This window comes from Hyperolius riggenbachi, chromosome 1 (assembly GCF_040937935.1).
Source record: "Hyperolius riggenbachi isolate aHypRig1 chromosome 1, aHypRig1.pri, whole genome shotgun sequence".
NCBI classification, from domain to species: Eukaryota; Metazoa; Chordata; class Amphibia; order Anura; family Hyperoliidae; genus Hyperolius; species Hyperolius riggenbachi.
The window spans coordinates 294,659,922-294,686,669 of record NC_090646.1 but is presented as its reverse complement, the minus strand read 5'-3'; the positions used below and the strand labels follow the sequence as shown (position 1 = coordinate 294,686,669).

The following is a 26,748-nucleotide window of genomic DNA, read 5'->3' as shown; positions in this document are numbered from 1 at the left end:
ATTGCCTTCTGCCAGTGCCACACGTCACTCCTCCTCCTACTGCTGCTGTTGTATTTATCCTGCTGCTGTCAGTGGTCCCACGGCCAGGGTCCACACAATGCATTGCCTGCTGCCAGTGCCACACGTCACTCCTCCTCCTACTGCTGCTGTTGTATTTATCCTGCTGGTGTCAGTGGTCCCACCGCCAGGGTCCACACAATGCATTGCCTGCTGCCAGTGCCACACGTCACGTTTTTAGTTTTGTTTTTTTAAGTACACCTATTTCAATGTGATGTAAGAGTGAACAGAGGCGCCAGCAGGATAAAAGGTTCTAAAAGGCTTAAAATCCCTCAGGAGGTGGTGGTGGACTCGCCTTCCCGAAGCAGACAAGATACCGTCAGTTTTATGACAACACGTTTATTAATATACTCCAAAACAAACAGTGCAACACGTTTCACGGGTATGTTCCCGCTTCCTCAGGCAATAAACAGATAGGAGTACACAGTATGGTCTCAAGGTCACGAATAGCGCCTCTGATATAGACATGCTAGGCTGACTTCAGCATGTAGCATTGTAGTGTGTTGTGTTGGTGGTATAATGGTTAAGATAGCAGCCTACCAAGCGGTAGGCCTGGGTTCGATTCCTGGCCAATGTATGTGAGTTGGCTTTTGACATCCTACAAATCCCTAAGCAAGCTCATTTTTCTCTTGGATATATCATAATGGTACATGCTAGGCTGGCTTCAGCATGTAGCATTGTAGTGTGTTGTGTTGATGGTTTAATGGTTAGGATAGCAGCCTACCACGCGGTAGGCCTGGGTTCGATTCCTGGCCAATGTATGTCAGTTGGCTTTTGACATCCTACAAATCCCTAAGCAAGCTCATTTTTCTCTTGGATATATCATAATGGTACATACTAGGCTGGCTTTAGCATGAAGTGTTGGTGGTGGTATAGTGGTGAGGAGAGCTGCCTACCAAGCATTAGACCTGGGTTAGATTCCCGGCAAATGTATGTAAGCTGGCTTTTGAAATCCTACAATTCCCTGGAAGACAAGACCCTCTTCCTCCTCCTCCCTCCGAGGGAGGAGGGAGAGAGGGAGGAAGGGAGGAGGGAGAGAGGGAGCTGTGGTGGGGTGCAATATAAGGAATAATAACAATCAGCCAGGAGCAAGCTAACAAGCCTACAAGAGCCTAACTAAGCTTTCCCTAGCAGAGTCTGTCAGCAGCTGTCCCTTAGCTAATTACTGTAGGCAGACGAGTGAGTAAAACGGCCGGAGAACCTTGCCTTCTATAAGAGGGGGGTGGGGCTCCAGGAGTGAGTGTAGTCTGATTGGTGAGTGCCTGCTGACTGTGATGTAGAGGGTCAAAGTTTATCCTAATGGAGCATTATGGGGGTGAATCGAACTTCCGCAAAAGTTCGCCTTCGCCGGCGAATGTGAACCACCCAAAGTTCACCTGGAACCATTCACGGGCGAACCGTTCGGGCCATCTCTAAAAATGACATGTAAAATCCTAAAGGTACTTATAGGACGTTGGGCCCCTTAGCGCACCTAGGCTGCAGAGAGGTGTCACACATGTTGTATCGCCGTACTCAGGAGAAGTAGTATAATGTGTTTTGGGGTGTATTTTTACACATACCCATGCTGGGTGGGAGAAATATCTCTGTAAATGAGAATTTGTTTGATTTTTTTTACACACAATTGTCCATTTACAGAGATATTTCTCCCACTCAGCATGGGTATGTATACAAATGCACCCCAAAACACATTATACGTCTCCTGAGTATGGCGATACCACATGTGTGACACTTTTTTGGCAGCCTAAAAAAAACCAACATTTATATCGCGCTTTTCTCCTGGTGGACTCAAAGCGACAGAGCTGCAGCCACTAGGGTGCGCTCTATAGGCAGTAGCAGTGTTAGGGAAACTTGCCTAAGGTCTCCTACTGAATAGGTGCTAGCTTACTGAACAGGCAGAGCTGAGATTCGAACCCTGGTCTCCAATCAGAGGCAGAGCCCTTAACCATTACACCATCCAGCCTAGTTGCGCAAAGGGGCCCAAAGTCCACTGAGTACCTTTAGGCTTTTTCAGGGGTGCTCACAATTTAGCACCCACCCCCACATGCCAGGATAGTTAACAAACCCCACAAATTACCCCATTTTGGAAAGAAGACACCCCAAGGTATTCCATGAGGGGCATGGTGAGTTCATAGAAAATTTTATTTTTTGTCATAAGTTAGCGGAAAATGACACAATAAAATCTTCTATGAACTCACCATGCACCTCACGGAATACTCTGGGGTGTCTTCTTTCCAAATGGCGTCATTCGTGACGTCTGTCCTGGCATTTTAGGGTCTCCGCAATCATTACATGTATGACCATTATTAGGAGTTTCTGCTATACTACTTATATTGGGCATACGGGTAATGCACTCTGGGCTGAAAGGAAAAATTAACGTCAATCAATCAATCAATGTGGATGAAAAAATATCTGCCAAAAAATGTGAAAAAAAAGAGAGGAAGGCGTCTGCCAGGACATAGGAGCTGTCACCCAAAAAACGTCCAAACCCACTCAGCTCGTATACCCTGGCAAACCCGATTTCTCCATTCACATTGATCGATGTGGATGAACAAATCATTGCCAGAGTTCTTTTTGATACAAAGTGCTTGCCAAAGCATATGAACTCCAACACCGCCCCTCAGCTCATATGCCTCGGCAAACATATCTTTTTTACTGCGGAGGAGAAATTTGGTCCTGCAGCACTGCATGCACCGACTTGCACAATGCTTCTGTCAGGATACACCATCAGTGCTGCAGCTGGTTGGTCGGTCCACCTGGAAGGGTAAAGGATGGAGAAAAGAGAGAAGAAAAACAAAACCCACAAAAAAACAAGCAAGCCGCAAAGCAATAACTTCATTAACATTAACATCAACTTTTATAAACTTTATTGAACATTTTTAAACCAAACATTAACATTGAGAACCAAACCTTAACTTTTTTGCTTACCTGTTTTTTGTTTTTTTGTTTTTTTTCTTACCTTTCCGAGGACAAACCTCTCCTCCCCCATGGGACAATGTGCAAATCAAACAGAGATATGGCGAGGTACTTGTCCCAAGTGAAAGGAGAGGTTTCTGGCAGAACTATGTATTAGGGTCTCTGGAAACCTGATGTCGGGGTTCACACTGCATATTGGCATATCCGGTGGGTCGCGCGCACCGCATCACCCAAAACAGACCTCCAGGGAATACCGCAAGAGTAGCATTCGACTTAGTAATCGCATTCGGCCTAGTAATTAACTGCGTCGCCGTAGACTAACATGACTTCCGTGCCAACCTAAATTGCCGCAGAAGTCACGCAGTAACGTAGGCATGCACTAGCGTTAACTCAAGCACTTCTGGCGTAGGGGGGGACCGCAAAGTATGACTTTCGATGGCAATTTTTCCTAAAGCATCGCGCCAGTGTGAAATAGCAGAGACCCTTGTGTGCCTACTGCTATGTCTGGAGTTCCCTACTCTCTAAAAGTGTATCTGCTCATGATACCTCTGGGAACACTCCCCTAGGCATAGGCCAGGCTGCTCAGGACAGGTGGGACAGTAAACAGTGGTGTCACGCCTTATTCCAGCCCTGCTGCAGACACGACAATGTTTTGTTGGGGTGCATTGATTTGGGGTACTCGGAATGGGAAAGGTGTAGTGCCTTTCATGTAGCCGGCTAACTAAATTTTGGGGTTGGGCCACGGCACCTCCTGGATACAGGAGTTCCGTAACGGTCTCTTCCTGGAATTTAAGGAAAGATCCAGTTCTCCCAGCCTTACTGTAGAGAACAAAGCTGTTATAAATAGCCAATTGAATTAGATAAACAGACACTTTTTTATACCAGTGTCTGGTTTTGCGGAAAACTAAATAGGGCCCTAACATCTGGTCGTTGAAGTCCACCCCTCCCATGTTAGCATTATAGTCGTGGACGGCGAGGGTTTTTTCAGTGACCTCAGTTGCCCGTTGAATCAGCACTGTTGTGTCTGTGTGAATGATGAACAGAAGGTAAACGTCCCTCTTGTACTTCCATTTCACCGCGAGCAGGTCATCGGTACACAAGGCAGCCCTCTCCCCCAGGGCCGGCCCTAGACTTTTTGCTGCCTGAGGCAAAATTAGAAAAAATTGCCCCCCCCCCCCCGCCGCGCTGGAGGGGTAGCTGGCAGAAAGGGGGTATTGGGCCTAGCGGTGGGGAGGGGGGTCGGACCCCCCCTCCCTCGCCTGGGTCCCCCGATCTGCGCTCCTCCTCCAGCGTTAAGTACCAGCCTGCATATGATGAGGCAACGGGCGGGGGAATCACTCACCTCTTCCGCGTTCCATCGTGCGCTCCACTGACGTCACTTCCTGCAAGGCCTTCCACTTACAATACAGTGGGCGGTGTTGCCGGAAGTGACGTCAGTGGAGCACACGATGGAACGCGGAAGAGGTGAGTGATTCCCCCGCCCGTTGCCTCTTCATCATATGTAGGCTAGTACTTAACGCTGGAGGAGGAGCGCAGTTCGGGGGACCCAGGCGAAGGAGGGGGGGGTCCGACCCCCCTCCCCACCACTAGGCCCAATACCCCCTTTCTGCCAGCTACCCCTCCAGCTCGGTGGGCGGGCCCAGCATCCATGGACAGGCGGGTGCCGCCCCCCCCCAGATCTGCCGCCTGAGGCAAATGTTTCACCCCGCCTCATGAGCGGGCCGGCCCTGTCTCCCCCCGTGCAAGCCGGGGGTACTAACGAGCCATTGGGGGAAGCCCTGGCGACTAGGCCGCACGGTGCCACAGCAGCGTATTCCTTCTATTTTGAAATGCTGATAGAGGGCCACACTTGTGTAAAACTTGTCCACATAAAGATTGTACCCCTTCTGGAACAAAGGTGACACCAAGTCCCACACAATCTTGCCACTGCTCCCCAGGTAGTCAGGGCATCTGACCGGCTCCAATTTTGAGTCTTTTCCCTCATAGACCTTATAGACCTCATAGACCTGAGATGTATAGCCTGTGGCCCTTTCACAGAGCTTATACAGATTCACCCCATACCGGGCGCGCTTGCTTGGGATGTACTGTTTGATGCCAAGGCGCACGGTAAAATGTATGAGGGACTCGTCTATGCAGATGTTCTGTTCAGGGGTATAAGCATCTGCAAATTTTGATGACACGTGGTCTATGAGGGGCCAAATTTTGTGGAGCCGGTCATAAGCAGGGTGGTCACTTTCAGGGGAGGACTAGGGCCGTTTGACCTGGAGGGAAAACACAAACTAGAGGCCCGTTTTCACGGCAGCCCCAGCCCAAATGATGTCACACATGCGCCCCACGCGCTATATGCCGACGGTCATGTAGGGCGCCAGAAATGCAGCAAGGACACTTGAGGGACAGCGTGACAGGCATCGGGGGGCACATAATATATTTTGAGGGACAATGGCCCGGGTTTCCGTCACATTCATAGTTCGTGATTGCTGCACTTGATCGACCACATCGGCCTGAGATTTCCCAGCATCTCAGATCAATACATTCAACTATTTTCCACCCAAAATCAGTCAAATCGTTGATTGGGCATGCTTGGGGCAGCACAGGTTTTCATCTGATTCAATAAAAATTATCGAAAAGATTGGTGGATCGGCCAGCCCTAAATCATTAAATGAGAGGCAGCCTGGGGGGAAATCTCCCCCTTCCCCCCTGGCCAGTCCTCCCCTGGTCACTTTCATGACAGGTTGTGTTGTCATTAAAGTGCAGGAAGTGCAGGATGTTCTCAAATCGTGTCCTGGACATGGCAGCAGAGAACATGGGCATGTGATGTATTGGGTGCGTAGACCAATAAGACCGCAATACACTCAGTTTGACTAGACCCATGTTAAAGAGAAGGCCCAAAAAGGTTTTAAGTTCGGAAACTTGGAGTGGTTTCCACCGGAAAAGCTGGGCATAGTACCTTTCCGGGTTGTCGGTGATGTATTGTGTGGCATAATGGTTGGTCTCAGCCACAATTAAGTCATAGAGATCCTCGGTGAAGAACAGATGAAAAAAGTCTAGGGCCGATCCTAGATTATCTGTCTCCACCTGGACTCCAGACTGGGCGGTGAAAGGGGGCAGTACGGGTGCAGCCGAACCAGGGGATTGCCAATTGGGATTTGCCAGCACCTCTGGAAGACTGTCATTAGTACGGGCCCATTTTCTTGGTGGCTGCGACTCTGGTCTTAATGCACGTGCCACCGAACCAGTTTCAACTTCCATTCTGGTGCTCACCACTTCACCAGGGTCTACGGAAGTACTGGTGCTAGGTCCAGGAGATGCTGCGCTGCTGGTGTATGCCTCACCATGAAACCTCAGACCAGCGCTAGCACCACTTTGCTGCCCTTGAGGCAGATCCTGCGCCACCTGCGGTCCAGTGACATGAGATGTGATACGCCTGGCTCTAGCCGGGACCTCAACCTTGTCATCGGTCAGTGAGCCACTGCTGTCTACAGGTTCGAACTCTGACCCAGAAGATGCGTCAAATGAGTCGTCCCAATCGTCCTCATCCAACTGGGCCATGTACCTGTACACCTCATCATCGGAAAACCCCTTTCTTGCCATGGTGGACTGCTAAATTTAGAGAAAAAAAACACATATAACCAGGCACATCACCTCTAATTAGGACATTAAACAAGTTATCAAGGAAAGGGAGGTGCCGAAGAGGGTGGTGGCCAGAAAACTAGCAAAAATCAGTAACCCTTCGCACACTCGCATGCAACTGTTCAAACAAATGCATTCACAAATTCACTCATCCAGGCACCACTGTTATCCCTACAGCTAAGTTAAAAGGCGGGGTCTTAGTTCACAGAAGAATGCATTCTTATGCTTAGTCACCTACACTGCGCAGAAGTACCCAGGTAAACATAGGTGTCCTAACTCTGGCCCTGTAACATGCATAGTGCAGACATTCATTGCATCAAACCTATTTAGGGATTAGGAGCACACATCCTGATGTCCTCTCATGGGACAGATAGCGCATCATACCAATCACACAAGGGAGCTAACGTAATGTATCCATGCGCACAATGCACATACACTAGCATAAGCTGTGTGCATGCTGACAAAAAACACAAACAAGGGAAGGAGGGAGTGCACTGAATTAAAACCCTGGCCACAGGGGGTCAGTAACAAGAAAAAAAACACATATATCCAGGCACATCGCCTCTAGGGGCTACGTTGTGCGGCCGCGCTGAAAAATGGGTGTGGTCATGGACCAAAATTTACATGAACTTGGCAATGGTGGGACATTAGATTAGGACAGTGGTGGTGAACCTTTTGGAGGCTGAGTGCCCAAACTGCATCCCAAAAGTCACTTATCTATCGCAAAGTGCCAACAGCAATTTAAACTAAATACAAACATTTAAACTCATACATGAACATTATGGAAAATCCAAATTGAAAATAAACTGTGAAGATAAACAACTCATCCTTCCTACTCCTGAAAAATGTATTTTTTTAGAACCCCCCCCCCCCCTCCCCCAGTTTTAATTTTCTGTTTTAAAAAGCTAAAAAAAAAAGTAGGTTTAATGCTATTGTCTCATATGATGATGCTTCAGCTTTTCCCATAGTCTCGCAGTTAGCAATTATGAGACCCCCAACAAGACAAATTCAGCAATCATGAGGCCCCTAACAAGACAAATTCAGCAATCATGAGGCCCCCCTACAAAACAAATTCAGCAATCTTGAGGCACCCAACAAATCATGAGGCCCCCAACGAGACAAATTCAGCAATCATGAGGCCCCCCACAAGACAAATTCAGCAATCATGAGGCCACCAACAAGACAAATTCAGCAATCATGAGGCCCCCCACAAGACAAATCCAGTAACCATGAGGCCCCCAACAAGACAAATTCAGCAGTCATGAGGCACATAAATAGACAGCATTTCACATAAATGGGCAGAATGCCCCCTTAATATGGTAGACACCTCTCACCTGGCTTCTGAATCCTCCTCTACTGGCTGCTGTGCCTGGCTGGCAATACTGTTTTTGGCTGGATTGGGGATGATGTGTGGGCTGAAAGGCCTGGCAGTGATGCTGTGGCCTGGCTGGCGGTGATGCTGTGGCCTGGCTGGCGGTGATGCTGTGGCCTGACTGGCGGTGATGCTGTGGCGTGGCGTGGCTGGGCTGGTGTTGATGTTGTGGCTGGGCTGGCTGGCGGTGATGCTGGGCTGTGCTTGGCTGGTTGAAGTAAATGCTGGCCTGACTGGTGGTGATGCTGTGGACTTTTTGCCAGTGATTCTGGGCTGGTTGGCTGGTGATGATGTTAGGCTGGCTGGCCTAGATAGTTTAGGTAGTGAGAGGTGCCCGCTAGTTTAGGTAGCGCCAGGAGCCCACAGTTTAGGTAGGGCCAGGAGCCCCCCAGTTTAGGTAGTGACAGGAGCTCCCCAGTTTCGGTAGTTATAGGAGCCCCCCAGTTCAGTTAGTGACTGGTAACCCCCAGTGTATGTAGTGACAGATGCCCCCCAGTTCAGGTAGTGACAGGGACCCCCCCTGTGTTTGTAGTGACAGGGACCCCCCTGTGTATGTAGTGACAGGGACCCCCCTGTGTATGTAGTGACAGGAGCCCCCCCAGGTTAGGTAGTGTCAGGGACCCCCATTTTGGGTAGTGACAGGTGTCCCCCAAGTTAGGTAGTGACAGGGACCCCCAGTTTAGGTAGTGTCAGTATAGCTGCCCCCAGTGTAGGTAGTATAGTGGCCCCCAGTATAGCTAGTATAGTGGTCCCCAGTATTTATGCCCCCAGTGTAGGTAGTATGGTGGTCCCCAGAATAGTGGCCCAGGAGGGGTGGGCAGCGCTAGAAGCCCACCCCTCCCTCACCTGGGTCCCCTCCTTCAGAGCTCTTTACCAACCAAAATGCGACAAACAGGCAGGGCGGGCGGGCAGGAGGAGAACAACTCACCTCACTTCTCCGCCGTCACGTACAACATCTCCGCCTTCAATGACGTCACTGTGCTTCCGCTCATAAGGAAGCACAGTGGGCGGCATTGAAGACGGAGAAGTGGCACGTGACGACGACGCAGCGTTCCAGCAGCTGGAACGCAGAAGTGAGGTGAGTTGTTCTCCTCCTGCCTGCCTGCCCGCCCTGCCTGTTTGCCGCATTTTGGAGGTAGAGAGCGTTGAAGGAGGGGACCCAGGTGAGGGAGGGGACCCCGCTGCCCCTCCTTATAGCGCTGCTCTACCTCCTGCTCTGCCTACCACAGGGGTCGTGGTGACGCCCCCCCTGGCTGTCAAGCATCCGGTGCACCATGCCCCCCTGCGCCCAATGGTAGGAATGCCACTGCACAGGGGCCTAGCTAATTGGCCTAACTATTAACACTAGTGATACTAAAAAAGTGACAGTTTTCACCAATCACTATTTTTAGATCACTAGGATAGTGACGGGGGGGGGGGTGATCAGGGGGCAATCAGACAGCAATGGGGGCAATCAGAAACAATCACAATCAAAGCCAATCAGAGGACAATCAAGGCAATTACAACACAATTAGAGCCAATAAGAGTGATTAGAGGCAATCAGACGGCAATCACAGCCAATCAGCGCAATCGAAAACCAATCACGGGCCAATCGAAAATCAATCACGGGAGAATAAAAAACCAATCACGGGACAATCGAAAAGCCAATCACAGGACAATCAAAAACCAATCACAGGACAATCAAAGTCAATCACAGGGCAATTGAGCCAATCGGAGCCAATCAAAGCACAATCAAGCGTTACAGACCAGGGATGGTCGTAGTCAGCCAACTTCGCTACGCTGGAAATACGCGTAGTTTTACGCAATTACGCTTCACCAAACTACGGCTCCGAAAACAAATATTCGCTTCGGAAGCATTTCGTAGAATACGCATTAAAATACGCAATTACGCGTAGTGTAAAGCGTAGTGTATGCAGATACTTATGCCAGTATGCAAAAAATTGTACGCATTAATTTCTTTATAAATGCATTCACTGGAAACCCTTCTATGCGTACATTCCCAATGCGTAAATTTGTATGCATACATTCGCATGCGGAAAATTATACGCGAGTAACGCATTCGTAGTTCACTACGCAATACACATGTTAACTACGCATAGTGGGCGTAAGCTACGCGTAGCAATACTTCGCTACGCGTAAATTCGTAAGCGTAGTTTTGAAACTTCGCCTATGAACTACGATGCGTAGATGCGAACTACGATGCGTAAATTCGCACTGGCGTAGTTTCTGCTCATCCCTGTTACAGACAGGAGAGTAGAGGTACACAATGGCGGGGGGGGGGGGGTGATCTAAGGGCCCCCTGAGTGATCAGAGGGGGATCTAAGGGCAGGGGGGGTTATCAGGAGCCTGAAGTGACAGGTGGTGACAGGGTGATTGATAGGTGATCAGTAGGTAATTACAGGGGAGAATATATGCAAGCAATGCACTGGCAGGGTGATCAGGGGGGGGGGGGTTGTGGGTGATCTGAGGGTGTGGGCGGGTGATTGGGTGCCCGCAAGGGGCAGATTAGGGTCTGATCTGATAGGTAGCAGTGACGGGGGAGGGGGTTGATGGGTGATCAGTGGGTGATTAGCAGGAGGCACAGATGTAAATAATGCACTGGCGAGTTGATCAGAGGGGGTCTGAGGGTGTGGGCGGGTGTTTGGGTGCCCGCAAGGGGCAGATTAGGGTCTGATCTGATGGGTAGCAGTGACAGGGGGTGACAGGGTGATTGATAGGTAGAGTTGGGCCGAACGGTTCGCCGGCGAACCTGGTTCGCGCGAACCTAGGTGGTTCGCGTGCGGGTACCGCACGCGAACTTTATTGCGGAAAAGTTCGCCCCATTGCGGTTCGCCCCATAATGCACTGAGGGTCAACTTTGACCCTCTACATCACAGTCAGCAGGCCCAGTGTAGCCAATTAGGCTACACTAGCCCCTGGAGCCCCACCCCCCCTTATATAGGCAGGCAGCGGCGGCCGTGGCCACTCGTGTGCCTGCATTAGTTAGAGTAGGGCGAGCTACTGCAGTCTCTCATAGGGAAAGATTAGTTAGCCTTAGCTTGTCCCTGGCTGCATACCTGTTCATTGATCCTGCCACTGCATACCTGTTCATTGATCCTGCCACTGCATACCTGTTCATTGATCCTGCCACTGCATACCTGTTCATTGATCCTGCCACTGCATACCTGTTCATTGATCCTGCCACTGCATACCTGTTCATTGATCCTGCCACTGCATACCTGTTCATTGATCCTGCCACTGCATACCTGTTCATTGATCCTGCCACTGCATACCTGTTCAGTGATCCTGCCACTGCATACCTGTTCATTGATCCTGCCACTGCATACCTGTTCTGTGAACCCACCACTGCATACCTGTTCTGTTCAGTGGACCCGCCACTGTATACCTGTTTAGTGAACCCGCCACTGCATACCTGTTCTGTTCAGTGGACCCGCCACTGTATACCTGTTCAGTGGACCCGCCACTGCATACCTGTTCTGTTCAGTGGACCCGCCACTGTATACCTGTTCAGTGGACCCGCCACTGCATACCTGTTCTGTTCAGTGAACCCGCCACTGCATACCTGTTCTGTTCAGTGGAGTTTGGTGTGTCAGTGTGAAGCAGTACCTTAATTACACTCCCTGATTGATGTATACACATGCAAGATGTTTTAAAGCACTTTAGGCCTGTCATTTAGCATTCAATGTGATTTCTGCCCTTAAAACGCTGCTTTGCGTCAAATCCAGATTTTTCCCGGTGACTTTTGGCGTGTATCCCACTCCGCCATGCCCCCCTCCAGGTGTTAGACCCCTTGAAACATCTTTTCCATCACTTTTGTGGCCAGCATAATTTTTTTTTTTTTTCAAAGTTCGCATCCCCATTGAAGTCTATTGCGGTTCGCGAACTTTAACGCGAACCGAACCTTCCGCGAAAGTTCGCGAACCCGGTTCGCGAACCTAAAATCGGAGGTTCGGCCCAACTCTATTGATAGGTGATCAGTAGGTGATTACAGGGGAGAATATATGCAAGCAATGCACTGGCGAGTTGATCAGAGGGGGTCTGAGGGCGATCTGAGGGTGTGGGCGGGTGATTGGGTGCCCGCAAGTGGCAGATTAGGGTCTTATCTGATGGGTAGCAGTGACAGGTAGCAGTGACAGGTGGTGACAGGGGGTGATTGATGGGTGATCAGTGGGTGTTTAGAGGGGAGAACAGATGTAAACAATCCACTTGGGAGGTGATCTGAGGGTGGGTCTGCGGGCGATCTGAGGGTGTGGGTGATCATATGCCCGCTAGGGGCAGGTTAGGGTCTGATCTGATCTGATGTGTGGCAGTGACAGGGGGTGATTGATGGGTGATTAACAGATGATTGACAGGTGATCAGCGGGTGATTACAGGGGAGAATAGATGTATACAGTACACAGGGGGGGGGGGGTCTGGGGGGTATCTGAGGGTGTGGGGGAGGTGATCAGGAGCCGCTAGGGGGCAGTTTAGGACCTGATCTAAAGGATAGCGTTGACAGATAGTGACAGGGAGTGATTGATGGGTGATTAGGGGGTGATTGGGTGCAAACAGTGGTCTGAGGGGGTGATCCGGGGGGTCTGAGGGGTGCTGTGGGCGATCAGGGGGTCTGTGTGTGTGTGCGCACGCGCGTGTTTGAACTTACAGTGATGCCGTCCTCTCTGGTGGTCGATCGATCACTGTGACCACCAGGGAGGAGGTAGCCTGTATGATACACTTTGTTTACCTAATTACCTATTATACAGTTTCTATTGGCCTATTTAAAAATTTACAACCTGCCGGTGCTGCTAATTGGCCGGCGTGTTGGGTGGGCGGAGTCTAATGCCGGCGATTGCGCCCGCAATCCCCTCCTGAGGTGCCACGGTCCTGAGGGTGCCAATTGGTAGCGGGCGGTCGGCAAGTGGTTAATGCTATTTGTTTGTATGACATAACCGAAATGTGCCTGTTTTGGTCTACTGGAGAGGTAAGTCCACCACTACCTCCTCTTTTAAATGGTCTTTAAAGAACAAGCGACACCCATGCTAACCTAGAAATAAAAACCACATATATAAGTAGATAAATACTAGCTCTACTTGCATAACAGATGTATTGTGCTATCCACGTAATGATTCCTGTGAATTTTACAAAGGAAAAGCAGAAAATCCTTTTCTAGGCAGTGGCCATCTTGCCAAGCTAATGCTGACATCATATCCTCCCTGACTCTTGTTTCCCCCTCCCTTCTCTTGCTCATTGTGTATTCATTAGCTGCCCTCCTCCCAGAGTCTTTTTTTTTATTTACACATCCAATCACTGAGTCACCTCAGCCTTGCTTGTAAACACAAGTGATCAGCTAGGCAGGGAAATAAATGGAAGAGGAGGAATATATTATAGATAAAAAGAACTCCCAGCATTCAAAAGAACTCCCAGCATTCAAAAGAACTCCCAGCATTCAACTTTTTGGCACTGTTTGGCACTAGGGCCAGTGCTCCTATAGTATGTAATAACTCCAAACCATAACAGCAGAAAAAAGTTTTGAATGCCGGATTAGCATCTTTATCACTTAATACACTCAGACCAATTGCAGTTGAAATTTGATTTTTATGGTGACAATACCGCTGTAACACTGTTTTATCCTATTTTGGCGCCTCTGTTCAAACTTCTACACCGTGAGATTTACATAGTTACATATAGTCCTAGAAATTGTCTGAACTCCTTTTCAGTTTTCCTGGAGAGTAAGGACCCGTTTTAACTAGCCGCGGTGTGATGCGATCATCGCACTGCATCTAAACTGCAGCTAATGTAAGTCAATGGAATAGTTTCCATTGGTGCGAATTTACGTTTGTGACGTGATTTGGGTTAAATTATGGATAGCATGCTGCAGTTTTCCACAGCATGCATCTGATTCCCAAAGCATTAGTATATTGCATCGCATGATGACTGGAAGTATTCACGGGTGTATGCGTTGCAATGTGAAGATTGTAGTGGAAATGGGCACCAAGTGTTGAAAAACTAGGGTTATTTGTTCACATGAGGTTGTTGAACAGCTTGTTGAATTCCGTTTCACAGAAAAGTAAATATAAGCCTAAACCAAATTATCTGACTGAGAAAAAGTTTGATGATAAGGTTTTAGAGAGGAAAAGTTCAAAGGGTAATTACTTCGATTAATTTTACATCAGACTGTCATACAGTAGCTGCTGCTCAGAATACAGTGTTAAAATGAAGCCCTTAAACTGAAAATAATAATTATGAGACTCAGTTCTATGTTACTAATGTTTTATTTACCATTAGTACTACCCCTAAAATTATCTAAAGTTTTTATTTTCACTTCAGGTTTGCATAAATATTGTTCACAATTTTCCATTTATTATTGGAAAGGATGATACTGTGTACATGTTCACTTAATTGTGCATTACTAAAGGTTGTCTCTGGAACAAATGCACCTAATTGTGCATTAATACTGTTTATAGTAAAAATTGATATTGTGCACATTTCAAAATGAAGTATGACCATGTCTAAATTCACAATGTTTTTCGGCTGAAATTACCATTATCAGAAAAAAATGCAGAAAAAAGTGATACAATGCAATAACATGTCAGTAAAAAATAATTTATGCAAAAAAGAAATAAAATTCAATTTCATTGTTAATTACAGATTTTTTTTATCACTTGGTGCTATTTTTCACTTCACATCCAATCATGTAGTCTAGAGCCTTTTGAGCTGTGTTTGCTTGACTTTTGCAAAGAAAACTATATTTTACACACTTCTTATGCATTTTTAACTAACGTATAATGACTTTTTTTTCCCACTATTACTGCCATGTTACCACACTATTTTACTGACCTTTACTGGAACTCAAAAAAAATGTTCTGGATATGAGAAAATGGTGATTACCAGTGTCTGTAATTTTTCATTATAAATTTCTTAACCGCACATGGTATTGTGAATGGAGGCCACTGCATGAACCTTTTAGTAATAATATACTGTCGTTTTTTAAAACTGAAGGCCAATACATTTCACTGATCTGAAATCACTTATATTAAGTGTTAAAACTAAGATGTCACAGCTTAATACAGGCAATCCCTTAAAACTAGGTCAGCTCGGGAAGCCTGCCTGGGAATATTAGTGCCGGAGAAAAGTCGTTTTTTTAATGTGTAAAAGCTCCCATTTATGTCAGTTGTGAATGACTTTGCCTGTTTGATTATATCAACAGCAAGATATCATTACAGCATTTGAGTAGTGTGCTACTACACAACAATGTGTAATATGCAAAGCATCAGTTTCATACATTTCCTGCTACCTCTTCCCATTGTGGGGATCTTCACGTAAATTTTTTCCTTTTATATTTCATTTTTTTCTGCTTTCCGAGAATTGGTGAATCTGCTATGATTTCGTTTTTGTTTAGCTTTTTCTCACTGCGATAAAATCAGCAGAGGGAGGAGATGTCTGGAATTCAGTTATTTTCAGTGGACAGCAGAGGTAGAATGAAAATCTAACAAACACCCCATTGTACTTCCACTTTCCGTGCCTCTTCCAGCAGAACGAAGATCTTTTTTTTCTAACTTTCTTTTTTACACAGGAACAGGGCTATTCAACACATCTGTAGGTACTGTATGTAAGATTACACATTAAAAGACTTGATGTCAATGTCCAACCAGTCTTGTGTCAACACACAACAAACCATCCAACAGTTTTGGTAGGAATATAGTTTATTACAGCCATAATTTTTGGCTACTTTCACACTATATACATATGTCATTGTACTTCCTGAAAAATAGAATCCCAACAGTGTTGAAAAGTTGCATGGCGTGTTACAAGTGCAATGCGACACATAAAAGGGGATGCTGATAGGTTCCTGGATTTGCCCAGAAAGAAGAAAGTCAGAGCTATTAAATAACACATTTATTAAACATATTCCCCCCTGATACTGATGTGCTTATAGTACAGATGAAGCTTTTCTAAACCATTTAAATAAAACACCTTTGGTTGGGCCTCAAACTATCCTTAAGCAGCATGTTTGAGGTCAGAAATGTCCTCAAAACATTGCCCCTTTGGGTGTGTGTTCAAGTTTGTGAACAAATATTCAGAAGGGGGCAAGGTCAGGTGAGTAGGAGTGAAGGTGGAGCAATTGGAAACCCAAGGTGTTCAATTTGGCAGCTATAATATTGGCCATGTGCACAACTGCGCTGTCCTGCAAGAATTGATATGGTCCATTTTTCACAGTGTTTCATCTCAATTGTCTACCTAAGCTGGTCCTGGAGGTTAGCATAACACTGTCCGGTGATGCTAGAGCCCTGACGTAGGTTGTCCACCTCAAAATACCATCTTTGTCCCAGAAAATGGATGCCATGACTTTGTTTGTTCCTTTTAGGATCATAGATGTGGAGCGATGGCCAGCATTACCATAGGGACAACCTGGGCAATTGCCTCAGGGCCCCCCAGTGCTGCCAGTTCTCCCTCCAAACTTTTTATTGGTCTCTGGTTCCCATGTGGTGTAGTGCATTACCTGTTCCAGTCGGCATGCAATCCTCCATATGTCTGCGGCTTTGTGTAATTCCATTTTCCTTGCAGTGGCACCTCTTCTCCATGACCTGGTGCATGTTATACCTAATGATGTGTGGCGAGGAGAGGCACTCCTGCAAGGATGGAGATCTGAGTGTATGGAGCCACAAACACATGGAGGAGCATGTGGGTCCTGGTGGGGTGACTGAGAAATTTTTGTCTGTGGGGGGTCTGTCGGGGGCCTCCAGGTTAATTTTACCACGGGCCTAATAGTACCTAGAATCATCCCTGTGTAGAGCCAGGTTTTATCCTCAGTAACTAACCAATCCAAAAAGTCCTCTGTAGCTTCAAAATGGCCAAAAACAGGTTTGGATGCCTCGGCCCTATATCTGATCACTGTTCAAATATGTTGGCACCCACTGAAAGTTTGTGTATGTCTAGGATTAGTGGTAATGAGAAATCCAACACACTCCAGTGAGCTTGTCTAGTATCTGGGCTATCTTTTTTTTGTGGATACTCGCCAGTCCTCAATAATCAGCTCATGGACAGCATTGCAAGTTGCTGGGTAAGTTAAGGTGGGTGGGGGCTCATGTTTTGCAGTGAAATGCCTGGTCTTGAAACAAGATATCCAGGTTTTGACAATGCTATGGGAATGAACACTCCTCCCCAATGTTTGTGACATCTTAGCTTTAGCTTGAATCTCCTTTTGCTTACTTTTCCTGAAGAAATAAAAACTTCATGACAGCCCATTACAGCTTCTCAATTTTAAGAATTGGAAACACCTGATATTTGCATGGTTACATATTAAGGCATTAGACTGACATATGCCTCACACTCGTCTTTCTATTTCATCTGGAAGGGGGCAAAGCCAGGAACTTATTAGCACCCCCTTGTACAGTGAAGTATACAGTGTATAGAAGTATGCTTCACTTCATCTGTAAACGTGCACTTTGTCCAGTGACCCTGCTGGGTGTCATTCTGACAAAAACCATTGCGCTGCCTGTAGTTATGAACGCTTCATTGCAATATAATCAGGTTGGGATGAGATTATATTGTCCACTGCACCGCAATATGTTAGTGTGAAAGTACCTATTATAGTATAATTCACAAATATTGCTTTTAATAGGAAATAATGAATTGTGGTCAAGCAGTGTCCTTCAACACATGACCCTGATCCAGCTCTGAATTTCACCGCTCTGCTGCCAACCACTTAGCTCTGGTCACCATGGTTACTTCTGGCACCTTAGATGTCATGAGAGGCACGGGCCGGAAGTAACCATGATGACAGGATGCGAAGCCAGTGGAAAAAGAGCAGTGAGATTCAGGGCATGTGAGTTATGGCAAAAGGGGCCATGGAGCACAGTACAAGGACTCAGGGAGGGGGGGTGAGGTTACACAGAAGGGGGACGAGATCACACAGGAGGACCAGAGATGACAGGAGGTGACACAGAGGGGAACAAAAGAGGCACAGAGGTGACAGTGTTCCAACTTACGAATGGATTTAGGTTAAGAACGGACCTACAGTCCCTGTTTTGTTCATTAACCGGGGACTACCTGTATTTCGCTAGTCATTTTATTAGGTACGTGATAGTACTGAGTATGATCTTTTATAGATTTTGGGTCCATATTGACTTGATAGCAACATGCAGTTGGCTCCAAATATCCCTGCTTATTGTGCCAGATTGCCTACTTCCCGGTCAACCCCCCCCCCCCCCCCTAATTTCTTTCCCTCCTTCCTAGTACTATACTCAACAGCGGTCATTAACAACCTATTTTATATTTACGCAGCACCCCCCACCAGCCTATAATACGTTCTCATATTTCTAATTATATGATTTTCTCCCCGGATGACAATTCTCATTCACCTGTCTTGGAAATCTGTTACCACCAACCAGTTGTCCCCTATTTCAGAAAATGTCTAATTCCTCTACTCCCCAGGAGTGCCCCTAACATTACCACAATTATACCCTAGTCCTAACATTGCCTTAGGTGTTCCAAAAACCTCATAAGTTCTAGATTCCTCGGTCCCCCCCCCCTTTTTTTTTCTTCACCCCCCCCCCCTTTTTTTCCTGTTTACAGAATATCAAGCCTTGTGGTTTTGGAATATTACTATATTCCACCCTCTGTTACTCAGCCATGCATGCAGCTGGCGGAAGCAACACCCACTATGATTCCCACCACTGACAACGAGTCACATTGGGAGTTCTCTTCTTACTTTTACTTCTCTCCCCTACCTCGAGCCCACTCTCTCCTCTACTCTCCTCTCTCTCTCAATGTTCTCTCTCCTACCTTCTCCCTATCTCGGAGTCCTATAGAGCCTTCTACCATATCAGCAGAGTTCCCCATCTGCTAGTTTATTATGTCTTCTAACTCGCTCCGTTTTATCTCACATAATGTCCAGGGATTTGGTGTTCCACAAAAACGCTCAAAGGCCTTCCAGTATTACAAATCATGCCAGGCAGACATAATACTGCTACAAGAAACCAGGCTGTCCTCCTCTTCCTGTCCTAAATTTCTGAGCAAACATTACCAAGATTTTATGTAACTTGTGCTCCCGACAAGACCAGAGGAGTTGTTATGTGTTTTTGGAAGGGTCTTCCGTTCCAATGTGATAAGATAGTAACAGATCCAGTAGGAAGGTACCTACTATTAATATGCCAGTTGTTTGATCAAGAACTGATGATTATGAACTATTATGCCCCCAACTCTCATCAGGAAAAATTCTTCAGTCACCTCCTGGAAGTAATTACTCATCACAAGCAGGGCACTACTATTGTCGCAGGTGACACTAATGTAGCTTTAGACCACAATTTAGACAGGTATAGGCCAAACTCCCTTTCCCAACCGCCACCTCAATCTGCAGGGCCAAAAATTTTGCAAACCTCAATCTGCAGGGCCAAAAATGTTGCAACAATTTGCAACACACACACTAATAGATATCTGGAGGGACCTTCACCCTCTTTCACGTGACTACACCTTCTTCTCAAATACCCATAGCAGCTTCAGCCGCATAGATCACTTCTTTGTCCCTCAATCTATAATTTCCAATGTAGTGAAGGCTAGAATTCTGATGGTTCCCTGGTCTGACCACTCCCCCATCTCCTTAACCTGTACTTCCTTTATACCGAAAGGCTCCACTTACACCTGGAGACTGAACGACTCCCTTTTATTGTACCAAGCTCACATAGACCAGATCCGACAAAATCTAACGCACGGGTGTGCGTAATTATTCAGCCCTCTTTGGTCTGAGTGCAGTCCATAGACATTGCCTGATGAGTGCTAATGACTAAATAGAGTGCACCTGTGTGTAATCTAATGTCAGTACAAATACAGCTGCTCTGTGACGGCCTCAGAGGTTGTCTAAGAGAATATTGGGAGCAACAACACCATTAAGTCCAAAGAACACACAAGACAGGTCAAGGATAAAGTTATTGAGAAATTTAAAGCAGGCTTAGGCTACAAAAATATTTCTAAAACCTTGAACATCCCACGAAGCACTGTTCAAGCAATCATTCAGAAATGGAAGGAATATGGCACAACTGTAAACCTACCAAGACAATGCCGTCCACCTAAACTTACAGGCCGAATAAGGAGAGCACTGATCAGAAATGCAGTCAAGAGGCCCATGGTGACTCTGGACGAGATGCAGAGGTCTACAGCTCAGGTGGGGGAATCTGTCCATAGGACAACTATTAGTCGTGCACTGCACAAAGTTGGCCTTTATGGAAGAGTGGCAAGAAGAAAGCCATTGTTAACAGAAAAGCATAAGAAGTCCCGTTTGCAGTTTGCCACAAGCCATGTGGGGGACACAGCAAACATGTGGAAGAAGGTGCTCTGGTCAGATGAGACCAAAATGAACCTTTTTGGCCAAAATGCAAAACGCTGTGTGGCGGAAAACTAACACTGCACATCACTCTAAACACACCATCCCCACTGTCAAACATGGTGGTGGCAGCATCATGCTCTGGGGGTGCTTCTCTTCAGCAGGGACAGGGAAGCTGGTCAGAGTTGATGGGAAGATGGATGAAGCCAAATACAGGGCAATCTTGGAAGAAAACTTCTTGGAGTCTGCAAAAGACTTGAGACTGGGGCGAAGGTTCACCTTTCAGCAGGACAACGACCCTAAACATACAGCCAGGGCAGCAATGGAATAGTTTAAAACAAAACATATCCATGTGTTAGAATGGCCCTGTCAAAGTGCAGCTCTAAATCCAATCGAGAATCTGTGGCAAGATCTGAAAACTGCTGTTCACGAATGCTGTCCATCTAATCTGACTGAGCTGGAGCTGTTTTGCAAAGAAGAATGGGCAAGGATTTCAGTCTCTAGATGTGCAAAGCTGGTAGAGACACACCCTAAAAGACTGGCAGCTGTAATTGCAGCAAAAGATGATTCTACAAAGTATTGACTCAGGGGGCTGAATAATTACGAACACCCCACTTTGCAGTTATTTTTTTTTTAAATGTTTGGAATCATGTATGATTTTTGTTCCACTTCTCACATGTACACCACTTTGTATTGGTCTTTCATGTGGAATTCCAATAAAATTGATTTATGTTTGTGGCAGTAATATAACAAAATGGGTAAAAGTTCAAGGAGGCCGAATACTTTTGCAAGCCACTGTACACACAGGGTAAATCCTTCCCCAGAGAAATAGCTGAAAACTTATTTTCCTCCCTCCCGCTACCCCTCCCCCTCCCTTCCACAACCTAACATAGACGCTCTTAATCAAGAGATCTCGACCTTAGACGTCCTTCGGGCAATTAAAACACTGAAACCGCACAAAACTCCAGGTCCAGATGGATTCTCAGGTACATATTACTGTAAATTTGCAAACCTACTAGCTCCCGTCCTGGCATCCTGCTTCAATGCACTACGAGCCGGCTCAGTGCCTTCTTCTACCATGTTACAGGCTACAGTCTCTATGATCCCAAAGTCTGACCAACCTGTCCTGCAACCTCAGCAGTTCCGCCCTATCTCACTCATCAATACAGACCTCAAAATCCTTGGTAAGATTCTAGCGCAGAGACTTAACTAATTTCTTCCACAGATCATACACAAAGATCGAGTAGGTTTCGTCCCAGGCAGAAAAGCTATTGACAACACCAGGAGAGCAATGCACCTTATTCATTTCCTTCGCAGCAGACATATACCTGGACTACTTCTTTCATTAGATAAGTACTAAGCTTTTGACACACTCTCCTGGAACTTTCTAGAATTTACTTAAACTAAATGGGGGTTTGACCCTTTTTTCCCTAATTGGATCAAAATGCTTTACTCCTCTCCGACAGCTTGTGTTAAATATTCAGGTTTTGCCTCCACTTCCCTATATGTAGGGGTATGAGGCAAGGGTGCCCACTCTCCCCTATCCTATTTATCCTGGCCCTAGAGCCCCTTGCTATAGCCATCAGACAACATGAAAACATTTTAGGCGTGGAATGCGCCGGAGTTCAACATAATGTTCTGATGTTCGCAGACGACATGCTATTGACAGTCACACAGCCTCTGACTTCTATCCCAAACTTACTATCTGTACTCACGGGTTTCTCCCATATCTCTGGCCTGAAAATCAATAACCAGAAATCCCTTGCCATGAACATCACTCTAGACCCGGCTACCAAAGGTAAACTGTCTTCGATCTTGAGCTTTCAGTGGTCCAATTCTATTCCCTATCTAGGGATCACGCTAACCTCTCAAAAAGATACTTTATTTGGCAGTAATTACCCTCCCTTACTCAAACAGATCTCTTCCCTGATGACATCTTGGGCCCATATCCCACTTCCTGGCAGTTGGCTGATGGTATAATGGTTAAGGGCTCTGCCTCTGACACAGGAGACCAGGGTTCGAATCTCGGCTCTGCCTGTTCAGTAAGCCAGCACTAATTCAGTAGGAGACCTTTGGCAAGTCTCCCTTACACTGCTACTGCCAATAGAGCGCGCCCTAGTGGCTGCTGCTCTGCACTGGCGTTTTGAGTCCGCAAGGAGAAAAGCGCAATATAAATGTTATTTGTCTTGTCTTGTCTATCTGTGTTTGGTAGAATAAATAAGGTTAAAATGTCTATCCTCCCTAAGATTTTATACCTTTTCCGCACGCTTTCCATCCAGGTCCCCCCTCACTTCATGCGCACTCTACAAAGTAAGATACAGTCCTTTATATGGGCAGGTAAGAGGCCCCCGAATTAGCAGGACCTCCCTGGTAGCACACAAATATGATGGAGGACTCAGTGTACCCAATCTTTTTCTATACCACAGAGCAGCTGTTGCAGCTCGCCTCCTAACGCTATACAAAACACAAGATGCCCCCCTATGGACTTTTCTCAAGTCGCCAAATTGTCACCCCATTAAATTGCATGCACTCCCCTGGATCCCCAACCGTCCCAGGCCTACACTCCTTAGCCCTTTTCTCACCTCTGACCTAGGCATCTGGGACTCTTTCAGATATTCAGGTGGCTTGCAATCCTCACACTTACCTTTATGCCCTACCACTCATAACCCACTCTTCCCGCCGGGCTTCGACAATCCAAATGCCTTTCAGTGGTGGACCGATTCCTTTTAGTTAAGGACTTCCTCAATGGCAGAGGACATCTTTCTTGGCAGGAGATCAAAGATAAACATAATCCCCCTCCATCGGAGTACTTCAAATTTCTGCAGATAAAGCATTGGATCGCCACCCTTATATGAGATAAAGAACTCCCACTACTCCCTACTTTTTACGAGAACATGTGCTTAAGGAATCTGTCTGGGCCTGGCTCCATTTCCACTGTTTACTCTAGGATCTCACGCCCGGAATCTGCCCGATCACATTCATATATCCAGGGATGGGAAAAAGAACTGGGGCAAAGTAAAGACCAGGAAGATTGGGTTGACTGCTGGCAGCGTATTGCAGCCTGTTCAACTAATGTCTTCACTAGGGAATCGGCCTATAAAGTGTTAACTCGATGGTATTTAGTTCCAGCAAGACTACACAAACTATCTCCTACTCTCGATTCCAAATGCTTTAGAGGTTGTGGAGGGGAGGGTACGATGTTTCACATTTGGTGGCAATGCTGCCCCCGGCTCACTCGTCACTGGAGTAGAACATTTGGCCTACTCCAATCTCTTTTTCACATCACTATATGCAAAGGACTGTGGATAGCTCTCTTCCATGGTAAGATCGATGGCCTTACAGAAAATCAAAATAAACTTGCTTTCTTTCTTTTTTTTTCTGCCAAAATGACAATAGCAAAGAACTGGAAGAAGACACCCTCAAATTTCCTAGAAGTTAAGTGACGCATGTCAGATTTCATGGTTAACGAAAAATTGACTGGCGTTATGCACATAATAAATGTGTCTATATCTGGCAACCCTGGATCGATCTTGAATATCCTGGGTTAGATGTCGACCTCTATACAACCTGTTGAGCTTTCTCACGCTCCTTAGGACTCCTCCCTTCCTCTCTCACGTCCTTTTTTCCCCCTTCTTTCCCTCTCTTCTTCTCTGCCTTTTCTCTATTCCTTGTTTGCTCTCCACCTTGGGTAAGAGGTGGGGGCATACTGAGGGGAGTGGGAAATGTTTCCCTCTTCCCTCCTAATTAGCCCTTTCTGTGATCATTGGTTCTTGTCTCTGGTTGGCTAGAAACTATTAGGTAGAGCCTAGGTGTCTTGTTGTCTTATGTGCATGTTTGCTATGTACATGACCATTATCCTGGTCTAGACTCTCTGGTATATGATGCCACACGCTGCCAGACTGTCCCCCGACCATGGTTTATACTGTATGAGTGCGCCCCTGCATGGGCTGCACCTTTTGATGTCTCACTCATGTACAACTGTTCGATTTACTTCTGTTCATCTTATAAAAATTCAATAAACATATTGAAACCAAAAGCTATCATGGTGCTGAATGGATATTGTAGTGGTATATTCAACATGACAAAGACTGAATCTCTTTGGCCTATGTCTACATTCAACATAATACATTTATAATTTTACATCTTTTTTTACTTATCATTGGCCAGAGTTTTTTCTTTAACTGTTAATCCAATTTTCTCTAACATTTCTCTGTGTCTCTTTACAGGTAGAGACATGTGAACATGTCTGCATCCATGTCCTCTGTCGAACAGTACTGTACAAAGTTATCAGTTCTAGTAAACAAGGATCCTTATCTTACCCCATTTAGATGGTCTGTTTGTTTAAGTAAACAAGGATCCTTATCTTACCCCATTTAGATGGTCTGTTTGTATTAAGGCATCTTAATGATGTATTTATGCTTGAAAAAAATATCTGTTTTCCCTTTTGATGTTGCATGTATATAAGCTGTCTGTACCACCAGCTTGCAAACTAACAGGATGTAAACCTGACGAAGGCTGCAAGGCCGAAAGCTTGTTTATTCTTATTCATTTGTAGTTAGCCAATAAATGGTATCATCCTGATTTAAAACTTCTTGCTTTTACTGATGGCTAACACGGTAAAATACCCTACTGCTACTACTATGCTTGAAGATACCGCAATGTACCGCACTTTCCTGGAACTAAAGAAAGACCTGAAGTAACTTGCACAACTGGACAGCGACATCTTTTTCTTGACTACATGCAAAAAGGAAAAACTTATACCTCAAGGACTAAGGATACAGAATCCCACCATGCATACATACAATAGCAGGTTTGCAGAAGAAATCTGCAGGAGGAGCTCACAGAGAATACGGAATAACCTTTTAAGAGTCTGCCATAACCGTAAGAGGATTACAAAGGATGAGATACAGAGCCTGAAACTGTCTCTGAATGATGACCACACTGGATATACATGGGATCAACTACAGACCTTCTATGGGAAACTACAGAGATTCCTAATTAACAATAAAAAGAAAAAACTTCAGAGACTTAGAATTAGGGATGGTCGGAAATGCCAATTTTCGATTCCGCGGTAAATCCGCATTCCGCCATTGCCAAATACCGATTCCGCCTTCCGTTACCAATTTCCGCATTCCGATGCGGAATTTCCGCCAGAAATCGCGGAAATTCCGCCCGACTTTAACATCAATTTTCTCAAAAACTATAAGGTCTTTTTGAAAACTTTTTTTTGCATCTTGTTCAGGAGATTCTGTTTAACAAACCCTGAAAATTTGGTGTTTCTAGGACTTACAGGGGCTTTGCTATTAACCGCTAAATTCGGCGGATTTTTACTGTAATGTAAATGCAGAAAATTAGCAAATGCAGATTTTCTGCATTTTACATTACAGTAAAAATCCGCCGACTTTAGCGGTTAATAGCAAAGCCCCCGTAAGTCCTAGAAACACCAAATTTTCAGTGTTTATTAAACAGAATCTACTGAACAAGATGCAAAAAAAAAGTTTTCAAAAAGACCTTATAGTTTTTGAGAAAATTGATGTTAAAGTCGGGCGGAATTTCCGCGATTTCTGGCGGAAATTCCGCATCGGAATGCGGAAATTGGTAACGGAAGGCGGAATCGGTATTTGGCAATGGCGGAATGCGGATTTACCGCGGAATCGAAAATTGGCATTTCCGACCAAAAAAATGGGCGTGGTCATGCCCGGATGAGGGCGGGGCTAACTGTAATTTAAAGTGAACCCAGGGTGAGAGTGATATGGTGGCTGCCATATTTATTTCCTTTTAAACAATACTAGTTGCCTGGCAGCCCTGCTGATCTATTTGGCTGTAGTAGTGAACTGAATTACACCAGAAACAAGCCATGCAGCTAATCTTGTCAGTTCTGACAATATTGTCAGAAACCCCTGACCTGCTGCATGCTTGTTCAGGGTCTATGGTTGAAAGAATAAGAGGCAGAGGACCAGCACGGCAGCCAGGCAACTGGTATTGCTTAAAGGGAGATAAATATGGCAGCCTCAATATTATTCTCACCTCGGGTTCCCTTTAAAAGTGCAACGCAAAGACAGAGGGCCCAAGTTTTGGTGACCCTTTTCCCAGAAAATTCACATAATTGTGCAGGTTTTCTCAAGAAAATACACGTAATGTGAGCAGATTTTAACAAAAAACACGTCCAATGACCCCAATATGCACAATCGTTATCAGATATGACCCCAATATGCACAATCGGTAGCAGATATGACCCCAATATGCACAATCGGTAGCAGATATGACCCCAATATGCACAATCGGTAGCAGATATGACCCCAATATGCACAATCGGTAGCAGATATGACCCCAATATGCACAATCGGTAGCAGATATGACCCCAATATGCACAATCGGTAGCAGATATGACCCCAATATGCACAATCGGTAGCAGATATGGTCCCAATATGCACAATCGGTAGCAGATATGGTCCCAATATGCACAATCGGTAGCAGA

The 26,748-nt window shown here is 46.0% G+C and overlaps 1 protein-coding gene across 3 annotated transcripts in view; it reads left to right on the top strand.

The window, feature by feature from the left end:
• The window catches only part of TMPRSS9 (transmembrane serine protease 9), a 394,042-nt gene that overhangs the window by 55,300 nt on the left and 311,994 nt on the right, over positions 1 to 26,748 (top strand). The gene's annotated exons all lie outside the window — the stretch shown is intronic.